Raw genomic sequence first — 10784 nt, 5'->3', positions numbered from 1 at the left:
CATTACCATTATGCTTGCGGAAGACACTGAAAATCTTTTAACTTACAATAAGGGTACAATCAAAGGATATAGCAAAGATACACATGTTAAAGGAATTCGGGATAACTTGCTGTCTGTGCCAAAGCTAACAGAGATTGGAATATAAGTTTAATTTAATAATTATTTTTTATTTTTTTTTTTTTTTTTTGAAAAGGGATGATAGGTCGTTATGACAGCTCCCAAGAAAGGAAGTTTGTACGTATTTCAGATAAGAAATGAAGATAGGGCAAATGCAAGTTCAAGTACAACTGAATTGGGAAAATTATGACACTCAAAAATGCGTCACCCTTGTGACCATTGTCTGGAAGAAATGGTTCGACATAAACTGATTCATGGTTAAAATGTTAAGCCTGTAGCCATATCCAATGTATGTGTCGTTGTTCTTTTAAAGATATTCGTCCAAAGTTCAGTCGCATTCTCGAAAGAATCCACAGTGATATATGTGGACCAATTGATCCGCGAACATAGGATATTTTGTAAGCTTCATAGATGATTATAGCCACTTCGCATTCATATTCCAATTCAAAAGAAAATCAGATGCATTCGACAAATTTGTCGATTTTGAAGCAATGACTAGGACAATGCACTGTAGACTAAGGTGCAGAATATCTTTCAAACAAAGCAAAGGAATATTTTAAAAGGAATGGAATTTAGCTTCAGCACACAGTTTCTTATAGCCCACAGCAAAACGGGGTTGCTGAAAGATTTAACCGCACTTTCGTTGAAAAAGTAAGGTCTATGCTTATAGAATCTGGTTCTACGAAAGAATCATGGGGCGAAGCAGTCTTAACAGAAACATATCTTATAAATAGAAGTCCCTGAAAATCTGTTTCTGACTAAAATACACCCTGTTTCTTTCTACCCATGTACGATATTTGATAACAAATGACTGCTCGGACTCTTAACATTAAATACATTAGACTTCCCCGCAATTCCCGATATGGTTTGTCCGTTAACGTTGGGTTTCTATAGGAAAAATCAATGCCTTTTCCATTGGAGTTTTTGTAGGATTGCACTCTTTCATTGAGAATTTTTCAATGTGATTTTTCTGATTGTAATAATAATGTTGTAGCGCTCCACAATCTGACATTTTGAATGATGCACGTAGATCCGATTTTCCTTCTTTATTGCTTTCAAATCATTTACCGCAATCAAATACATTATCCATATATATATATATATATATATATATATATATATATATATATATATATGTATATATATATATATATATATATATTATATATATATTATTATATATATATATATATATATATATATATATATATATATATATATATATATATATATATATATAATAATTTTTATAACAAACGTTCGTCATGCCCCGAGTTATGTTTTTAAGGTTTGAGAATTATTACACGAGATGCTGTTGGCTTTCCATCCAACCGTAAGTACTTATTTAGGGGCTGAGGAACGCGGCTACTTTTAAATCTATCTCTCTATATGTAAAAGAAAGTTGTGTTAGTTACTACTCTTATAACATAAAGACCGCCGGTCTGATTTTAACGATTTAGACAAATTCGGAATTGCCTCTTGGCAGAAAAGAATAAAATCCAAAAAAATCGCGTAAAAATGTGAAATTTGAACATTTTCATTTTGACTTTTAAAATGTACAATAGTAATGTTTTATATTGCATTATTTTTAAATTTTGACTTACTATTTTCGAATGTACATTTGTAGTGTTTTTTGTTTTTTGGAATTCTAATATGATGTGTAAGTTTTTTTTTTTTTTGGTAGTATAAAGCCACAACAGATAAAAATGTTATTTATAGATTTATAGAACTGGCCACATCTACTTCTTTAAATACATAACATTTGAAAAAGTATAGTAACACATCAGTTGAGAACGGCTGGGCCGATTTGACTCAAATTTTCTTTTGGTTATTTGTCATTACAGTGGAGACGTTGTCATGAAAGAAATTTTTGAGACAAATCGCGGAACTGAAAAAATTGACTGTTCTATTATGATATGGAATTTTGTGTAGAATTGTTTCAGAATGCCTTTTGGAAATGAAAGTTCTTATTGAAAAAAAAACCGAAAAAATGGAGAAAGTTTTCATATTTTCTATACATGCCGTTATATGGTTGCCATACCCAAATTTTTAATTTTGATTAGATATGGAAATAATCCATCCAATGAGAACTCAAAATGCAAAATTATGAAGAGGCACTGTAATATGCGGACTATACAAAATAGTGAAGTGAATTGAAAATATAGTAAGAAAAGGATTCATATACTCGGAAAATTCTTCCGAACCCTTAAAAGTAACCTTAAATCATAGGTAACGTTCTACGGGCACTACAATCTTGGAAGACAATCATGGGGTTAGGAAATTTTTCGGTTGGTAAAAAAATCTCTGGGGACCCCGGTCTAACTTTTTTAGAGTTCATTTTATATAGCTTAACCATACACAAAGGGCCATAAATACTCCGCAAAAGTTACGATAGAGTTTTAAATTTGATACAGTCCTAGGGGTTACATGAGGAATCATTTGTACAAAATATGTATCAGGTTGGTCTACATTGTGACCTCAAATGTTGGTAATTTGAGATTCTAGAAAGAAAAACAAATTCTTTCAAATCATAGTATAGGACCATGCTTCATTATAACTCTTACGCGAAGGTATGCGGTGATTTTAGCTATTATCATGGTCTTGGTCACATTTTCCAATTGATTTTGCCCTTATTTGAAATTTAGCTTTTGGTAGAAAACATCTTCGCGGATATTTTTCAATGTCAATGTTTCGGAGTAGAACTCAGTACTTCCTGATTTTTACCTTCCCAGTAGAGGCAGCGGGATTAGCAAACGAGAGTGATGATCTCCGTCGTACCAACCCTACTGATCCTAGAATCAGTGATTTGACAGTGGAAGTCAACCGCTTGGTACAGGAGCACAAGAGGAAAAAGTGGCTAGACCATCTGAAGTGTTGCAACATTAGAACCGATATGAGTAAGCTGTGGATAACGGTTAAGTCGCTCTCGAACCCTGGAATAAAGGATGATAGGACCTCAGTCACTTTTAACGACGTAACGGTGACTAATCCGAAGAGGTGCGCGGAGTATTTTAACAGACAATTCGTCGAGCATCCCGAGAGCGACAGGGCGAAGCGAAATGTACTGCGTCGTATCAGATCTCTTCCCGCCGAGGAGGAACCACCACAGTTTACGATGGGTGATGTTGCAAATGTCATCCGTAACGCTAAGTCATCCAAAGCGTTGGGCCAGGACGGAATCTCAATGGTAATGTTGAAGCAGCTGGATACGCCGGGAGTCGAGTACTTAACGAACGTTCTCAATTTATCGCTAGCCACTCACATAGTGCCCGAAACCTGGAAAATGGGCCGGGTGGTCCCGCTACTGAAGCGGACGTGCAGAGAACTACCCTCCGGCCAAGTTTGAAACGTTGGATAATCAACTATATGTGTGGACGCCAGTCGTAAGTGGAATTCCGGAAGAAGAAGTCCAAAGCCCGTAGAGTGAAACGGTTGGTAAATAAAAATACCAAAAGAGGGGTTCCCGGATTTTAGCTATTGCCAGGGTCTTGGTCACATTTTCCAATTGATTTTGCCCTTACTTAGCATCTGGCTTCTGGTAGAAGACCTTCTCGCGAACATTTTTCAATGTCAATGTTTCGGAGTAGCGCTCATATAAAAGTACCTCCTGATTTTACCTATTTCGAGGGTTTGATTATATTTTGGAATCGATTTGACTTAAAATGTGTGTTTAGGCTGCTTTGGGGCTAGAGAACCATGGGCCTATTATAAACAGTTAGTGTATACTTCTTAATATATATCCTATATTATTTAGGTTTTTAAATCTTAAACTAAAACCTCTTATTAAAAAAAGGATCAGGTTTTTTGAAAGACTAATTTATTTCTATTTAATCCAGTCGTCATTTATACAAAAAAAAATTGTGCCACTTACGTGAGCCAGATTTGTGAATTATTATGCTTTGAAAACTATGCATTAAAGACTAAAACTACAGGCCGGCAACGCGGACTGGGCCAGCTAGTTGTTTATAATTGTCCATTTATATTGAAATTGAAGATAGTTGGATTCTTATTTTTCATTTATTGTTTTTCAAAATCTTGAACCGTAGGTGGAGCAGGTAGCAAAATAAATGGTCCGATCTCTACCATTTTTATAACAGATCTTGTGTTGATAGAAATATTTTAGATGTACCTTTTGTGGAATGGAATCGGATGTTGATTTCGCTTTTTATGAGCCTTATGGATATTCAAAATTTTGAGCGTTTGTGAGGGAGGGTACCAGAAGAAGCTGATCGATATTGTCAATTTTCGCACCAGACCTAGCACTGACGCAAATATTAGGATATGCAAAGTTGGAGAAAAATCGGATTATCGTTTCTCTATCTGTGCAAAATAAAATATATTTTTTTTTTGAAAATGTTGACCATTTGTGGAGGAGATTGCAGAAGGAGTGGACCGATATATTCCACCTAAACACCAGACCTTGGGTTAATGTAAATATTGGGATGTGTGCAATTTGAAAGACAAAAGAAATCTTACACCACATTTTATGAGAGTTATAGTTATTCAAAATTCCGTCCATTTGTGGGGGAGGTACTTGATGGAGTGGCCCGATATTGTCCATTAGGCAAATAGTAGGATTTGCAAAGTTGAAGCAAAATCGGATTATTGTTTCTCTATCTGTGCAAAATAAAATATATTTTTTTTTTTGAAAATGTTGACCATTTGTGGAGGAGATTGCAGAAGGAGTGGACCGATATATTCCACCTAAACACCAGACCCTGGGTTAATATAAAAATTGGGATGTGTGAATTTTGAAGACAATCGGACTCTTATATCACATTTTATGAGAGTTGTAATTATTCAAAATTTCGTCCATTTGTGGGGGAGGTACTTGATGGAGTGGACCGATATGAACATTTTCAATTCTATTTATTGATTGATATATATATATATATATATATATATATATATATATATATATATATATATATATATATATATATATATATATATATATATATATATATATAAGCTTAAGACGGATATATATATATATATATATATATTTATATATATATATATATATATATATATATATATATATATATATATATATATATATATATCAATCAATAAATAGAATTGAAAATGTTCATATCGGTCCACTCCATCAAGTACCTCCCCCACAAATGGACGAAATTTTGAATAATTACAACTCTCATAAAATGTGATATAAGAGTCCGATTGTCTTCAAAATTCACACATCCCAATTTTTATATTAACCCAGGGTCTGGTGTTTAGGTGGAATATATCGGTCCACTCCTTCTGCAATCTCCTCCACAAATGGTCAACATTTTCAAAAAAAAAAATATATTTTATTTTGCACAGATAGAGAAACAATAATCCGATTTTGCTTCAACTTTGCAAATCCTAATATTTGCCTAATGGACAATATCGGGCCACTCCATCAAGTACCTCCCCCACAAATGGACGGAATTTTGAATAACTATAACTCTCATAAAATGTGGTGTAAGATTTCTTTTGTCTTTCAAATTGCACACATCCCAATATTTACATTAACCCAAGGTCTGGTGTTTAGGTGGAATATATCGGTCCACTCCTTCTGCAATCTCCTCCACAAATGGTCAACATTTTCAAAAAAAAAATATATTTTATTTTGCACAGATAGAGAAACGATAATCCGATTTTTCTCCAACTTTGCATATCCTAATATTTGCGTCAGTGCTAGGTCTGGTGCGAAAATTGACAATATCGATCCGCTTCTTCTGGTACCCTCCCTCACAAACGCTCAAAATTTTGAATATCCATAAGGCTCATAAAAAGCGAAATCAACATCCGATTCCATTCCACAAAAGGTACATCTAAAATATTTCTATCAACACAAGATCTGTTATAAAAATGGTAGAGATCGGACCATTTATTTTGCTACCTGCTCCACCTACGGTTCAAGATTTTGAAAAACAATAAATGAAAAATAAGAATCCAACTATCTTCAATTTCAATATAAATGGACAATTATAAACAACTAGCTGGCCCAGTCCGCGTTGCCGGCCTGTAGTTATAGTCTTTAATGCATAGTTTTCAAAGCATAATAATTCACAAATCTGGCTCACGTAAGTGGCACAATTTTTTTTGTATAAATGACGACTGGATTAAATAGAAATAAATTAGTCTTTCAAAAAACCTGATCCTTTTTTTAATAAGAGGTTTTAGTTTAAGATTTAAAAACCTAAATAATATAGGATATATATTAAGAAGTATACACTAACTGTTTATAATAGGCCCATGGTTCTCTAGCCCCAAAGCAGCCTAAACACACATTTTAAGTCAAATCGATTCCAAAATATAATCAAACCCTCGAAATAGGTAAAATCAGGAGGTACTTTTATATGAGCGCTACTCCGAAACATTGACATTGAAAAATGTTCGCGAGAAGGTCTTCTACCAGAAGCCAGATGCTAAGTAAGGGCAAAATCAATTGGAAAATGTGACCAAGACCCTGGCAATAGCTAAAATCCGGGAACCCCTCTTTTGGTATTTTTATTTACCAACCGTTTCACTCTACGGGCTTTGGACTTCTTCTTCCGGAATTCCACTTACGACTGGCGTCCACACATATAGTTGATTATCCAACGTTTCAAACTTGGCCGGAGGGTAGTTCTCTGCACGTCCGCTTCAGTAGCGGGACCACCCGGCCCATTTTCCAGGTTTCGGGCACTATGTGAGTGGCTAGCGATAAATTGAGAACGTTCGTTAAGTACTCGACTCCCGGCGTATCCAGCTGCTTCAACATTACCATTGAGATTCCGTCCTGGCCCAACGCTTTGGATGACTTAGCGTTACGGATGACATTTGCAACATCACCCATCGTAAACTGTGGTGGTTCCTCCTCGGCGGGAAGAGATCTGATACGACGCAGTACATTTCGCTTCGCCCTGTCGCTCTCGGGATGCTCGACGAATTGTCTGTTAAAATACTCCGCGCACCTCTTCGGATTAGTCACCGTTACGTCGTTAAAAGTGACTGAGGTCCTATCATCCTTTATTCCAGGGTTCGAGAGCGACTTAACCGTTATCCACAGCTTACTCATATCGGTTCTAATGTTGCAACACTTCAGATGGTCTAGCCACTTTTTCCTCTTGTGCTCCTGTACCAAGCGGTTGACTTCCACTGTCAAATCACTGATTCTAGGATCAGTAGGGTTGGTACGACGGAGATCATCACGCTCGTTTGCTAATCCCGCTGCCTCTACTGGGAAGGTAAAAATCAGGAAGTACTGAGTTCTACTCCGAAACATTGACATTGAAAAATATCCGCGAAGATGTTTTCTACCAAAAGCTAAATTTCAAATAAGGGCAAAATCAATTGGAAAATGTGACCAAGACCATGATAATAGCTAAAATCACCGCATACCTTCGCGTAAGAGTTATAATGAAGCATGGTCCTATACTATGATTTGAAAGAATTTGTTTTTCTTTCTAGAATCTCAAATTACCAACATTTGAGGTCACAATGTAGACCAACCTGATACATATTTTGTACAAATGATTCCTCATGTAACCCCTAGGACTGTATCAAATTTAAAACTCTATCGTAACTTTTGCGGAGTATTTATGGCCCTTTGTGTATGGTTAAGCTATATAAAATGAACTCTAAAAAAGTTAGACCGGGGTCCCCAGAGATTTTTTTACCAACCGAAAAATTTCCTAACCCCATGATTGTCTTCCAAGATTGTAGTGCCCGTAGAACGTTACCTATGATTTAAGGTTACTTTTAAGGGTTCGGAAGAATTTTCCGAGTATATGAATCCTTTTCTTACTATATTTTCAATTCACTTCACTATTTTGTATAGTCCGCATATAACAGTGCCTCTTCATAATTTTGCATTTTGAGTTCTCATTGGATGGATTATTTCCATATCTAATCAAAATTAAAAATTTGGGTATGGCAACCATATAACGGCATGTATAGAAAATATGAAAACTTTCTCCATTTTTTCGGTTTTTTTTTTCAATAAGAACTTTCATTTCCAAAAGGCATTCTGAAACAATTCTACACAAAATTCCATATCATAATAGAACAGTCAATTTTTTCAGTTCCGCGATTTGTCTCAAAAATTTCTTTCATGACAACGTCTCCACTGTAATGACAAATAACCAAAAGAAAATTTGAGTCAAATCGGCCCAGCCGTTCTCAACTGATGTGTTACTATACTTTTTCAAATGTTATGTATTTAAAGAAGTAGATGTGGCCAGTTCTATAAATCTATAAATAACATTTTTATCTGTTGTGGCTTTATACTACCAAAAAAAAAAAACTTACACATCATATTAGAATTCCAAAAAACAAAAAACACTACAAATGTACATTCGAAAATAGTAAGTCAAAATTTAAAAATAATGCAATATAAAACATTACTATTGTACATTTTAAAAGTCAAAATGAAAATGTTCAAATTTCACATTTTTACGAGATTTTTTTGGATTTTATTCTTTTCTGCCAAGAGGCAATTCCGAATTTGTCTAAATCGTTAAAATCAGACCGGCGGTCTTTATGTTATAAGAGTAGTAACTAACACAACTTTCTTTTACATATAGAGAGATAGATTTAAAAGTAGCCGCGTTCCTCAGCCCCTAAATAAGTACTTAGGGTTGGATGGAAAGCCAACAGCATCTCGTGTAATAATTCTCAAACCTTAAAAACATAACATATATATATATATATATATATATATATATATATATATATATATATATATATATATATATATATATATATATATATATATATATATATATATATATATATATATATATCAGTCTTAAGCTTCCAAATTTGAATAAATGGATACAAGGTAATATTAAAACATAAAATAAGGTGAGAATTGTTGTTGACATGGCCGTAACTCGCTACTTACAAAATAAACAAATAAGATTTCGATTTCTAAATCCCTTTTGCTTACACAAAAAAATTCAGTCGGCTGCTCTTTGTTGACGTATATATACTGATTCGATTCTGATACAGATCTTATGAGCTATTCAAATTCTAATTTCACTTTTTTACATTTTAGGGTCAAGCGACAGATATTCAAATACAAGCTGAGGAAATTATCAAGTTAAAAAAGCAACTTACGAAAATTTATGTGAAACACTCTGGTCGATCTTACGAAACTTTATATCAACTATGGAAAGAGACAATTTTTTGTCTCCAGAGGAAGCAAAACAACTTGGACTTATTGATCAAATATTGGAACACCCTCCTGAAATGTCTGCTAGTGATGGCGGAAGAGAATAACTTCGAGCTTGATTAATTTTATATTTTCTCAAAAATCAAGGAAGAACGCGACAATGTAGTAACATATTTAAAACAACATTTTGTGTTCAATTAAAAACATGTGTGGCACTCCAAACTACTTGGAATTCATTTTTTATTCAACATACAATTTTATTTTTTTTTTGTCGTTTAAAAAAATGTATTTTCAGATTGGATCCAATATATTATTGACCCCGATATTCCGCAACCTTTGTAAAATTCAAAGGCTCTACATTTGGAGGCGATTCGAGGAGTTTTGCTGCAGGCAATGGATTAAAAGCAAACCTAACAATAACAATTTAAGTTTCCAAATTTTGAAAGCAATGGGATTTCCTTTGGTTTGAGCAAATTGAAACCCAATTTAAATTCCACAGCATTATAAACAGTAAAAGAAAGAATTTAGCATGAATCTTTATTATTCACTTATAATTAATATAAGTTTAAGTGTCAATAAATAAATAATTAATTAATATTTCAAAAAATTATATATAACTGATGTTAAAAACTGTTCTTAAGACTTTTTTAATCTAAAATACTGATAGCTACATGTAGTCGATGTTTCGTTCTTAAAATGATTACTTTCGATGAGAAAACTACTAAATTATTACCCTTAGAAAAACCAAAAACAATTGTTCCTTCCGAAAACGTGAAAATTTCTCAATTTTAGCATTATGTAATTAGAAAATTCAGCAACGTAGGACTTTGAAATTTTCGGTAGTGAAATAGAATTTGTTGTTCTATAATATCTTAAAAACATTTATTCCAAAAGACGAAATTAATTTTATTTAATTCATTTCAGTTTTTTTAATTTCGCCCGCAAGCCAAAAACACATAACGAGAACTACAATACCAAGACGTTTCAACTCATCCATCAATATCAGCTTCTATGGAAAAAACGTCGATATTATCTGCATACAAACAGACAACGCCTGCCATCAACAACTAAGTGCTCGATGTTATTAAAAAATAAATATAAAACGGGCCCAAGGCAGAAACTTGCGGAACTGCACATTGGACGCTGCGATAATAATAATAATATGGTATAGTGGTTGTAATAAAAATCACATAAAAAATTTAAATCCACAACCAATCAGCTCCACCAAAGTGCCGATACTCAATAAATCTACCTTCAAATATTATAATAAAATTAGAAAAGCGAGCAAACAAATTCTCATACTGTTGCGACACCTTAATACTTCAATTTTTTAAATAACTCAGTAATTTAAATATTGTTTCAATCACATACATTGGCATTTTTTGTGGGTCTGCTCTTCAAAATACATTTGCTAAGAAGTCGATTACGAGGCAGACATTGTTAAAAAACAATTAGCGGTTCTGCAAATGAAGCCTGGTGATGATTTGCGAAAACATTTACTACTGTTTGATGAGCATTT

General features: G+C 33.8%; 1 long non-coding RNA gene across 1 annotated transcript; it reads left to right on the top strand.

Annotated features, from left to right (window-relative positions):
* The first annotated feature begins 9098 nt into the window (after nt 1-9098).
* LOC131806096 (uncharacterized) lies at nt 9099-10583 on the top strand. Its single transcript, XR_009343960.1, has 2 exons — nt 9099-9472; nt 9561-10583. It is a non-coding gene; the product is annotated as an uncharacterized LOC131806096 (long non-coding RNA).
* The last annotated feature ends 201 nt before the right edge of the window (nt 10584-10784 follow it).

The sequence above is a fragment of the Musca domestica genome, unplaced genomic scaffold (genome assembly GCF_030504385.1).
Source record: "Musca domestica strain aabys unplaced genomic scaffold, Musca_domestica.polishedcontigs.V.1.1 11, whole genome shotgun sequence".
NCBI classification, from domain to species: domain Eukaryota; kingdom Metazoa; phylum Arthropoda; class Insecta; order Diptera; family Muscidae; genus Musca; species Musca domestica.
This window is presented reverse-complemented; position numbering and strand designations above follow the sequence as displayed.